We start from the raw sequence: 1,584 nt of genomic DNA on the forward strand, positions 1-1,584 counted from the left end.
TATTATATAATATATCTTAGAGACAGAATAATATCATTTTTCTGTCTCTTAAGCCTTTTGTGCACACTATCTCTCAAATCTCTCACCCTTCTCACTGCACAGTCCTACAATCCAATCACCTCTCCAAGGCTCCAGTTTTCAATTACCATAATAGGATTTCCCACCCTCTTAACAGTCACAGTGGTGGCCAAGTTTCTAATATACAAAACTTGGGGAACACAACTCAAGCTTCAATGAGTTTGGGGGAGACAATTCAATCCACTACAACTAACCCTAGAGCTCTATGTTTTCAGTAAAATGTCCTTGACAGCTATATGCATCTTTGCTTCTGTCTACATACCTATTTTCTACAATGGTTGTCACATTTACCCTTTATTTATTATTATAGTATTATCAGTTATGTATTTACTTATATTTATCATACATTTTAAACAATATTAAGAGAAGGAAATATTATTTTCAATCTCAAATATGCAATTATTTTTATAAAACATGGCCTTGTGATTTTGTAATCTGTACAATTTTATATATTGATGTGAAATATATGTTTTAGTAAATAAAAATGTAAAGCAATCTTTTCAGCAATGTCACCATAACTATTAGGGTATTAGACTTCTGAATTCCTCTTATTTTTGCCTTCTTCTCACTGGTTTTTCACCCTCTGTAAATGTTTTTATTATTATTTTTCAAATATGTACACATTTCTGATATTCATCTACTTGTTTATTCATTAATTTATGCACATTTTAAGTACTTATTATGAATTGACTATGGGCCAACTGCTGTGTGAAATTTGAACAATTCATCGATGATTGGACCAGTTTTTATCCTCAGAGATATGAATCTGCTGTATGTTACCAGGGAGAAACTTTTGGGAGGCCAAAGAAGGCTTCCTAGAAAAAGTGACTTTTAACTTGATATTTGAAATAAGAAGGCCAAGAAGAGATTGAAAGGAGAGGGTTTGGGACAGGGAGGCTTGCAATCAGAAGAAAGAATGAGTGCAGAGTCTCTAAAGTAAGAAGTAGCAAGGTGTGATCTCGATTAAAATTATTTGTCCAATGTTTACTACATTTTTGACTCACAAAGAAACTACTAATAAATTGAGATTATTATTTGTTAGACTGAAACATTCAAATATATAAATTATTTTCACCATGTCACTAGTGTTACTTTTTACAATAATTCATCAGCAAGAAGAGTATGTTATGTTTTGAGCTCTGGATTTATTATAGACACCATCCACAATAGCTTAAAATACCTTGGAGCTCTTGCAGGAATATGAAATGAGAACATTCAGCAAGATTCATGTGAAGTTTTTCTCTAGGGACAGTGTAAAAGAAGTAATCCTTTTACAGAATTTGGTTTGGAGGCTCAAAATTCAAACATTTATCTCTGTCCCTTTTCAAAGTGCAGGGACTTTACAAAGTGAGTATTTCATAATACCTTATAGCACTGAAAATTATAACTTAGTATAGTGTCATATTTTATTTAAGTAAATTATGTGTAGGCATTATGAACAACCTCAGTTTATGTCAATATATGTGGATTTTACTTCATTAGGAAATGAAAGAACCTCCAAAGAAC

Source organism: Cynocephalus volans, chromosome 3, assembly GCF_027409185.1.
Source record: "Cynocephalus volans isolate mCynVol1 chromosome 3, mCynVol1.pri, whole genome shotgun sequence".
In the NCBI taxonomy this organism is placed as follows: domain Eukaryota; kingdom Metazoa; phylum Chordata; class Mammalia; order Dermoptera; family Cynocephalidae; genus Cynocephalus; species Cynocephalus volans.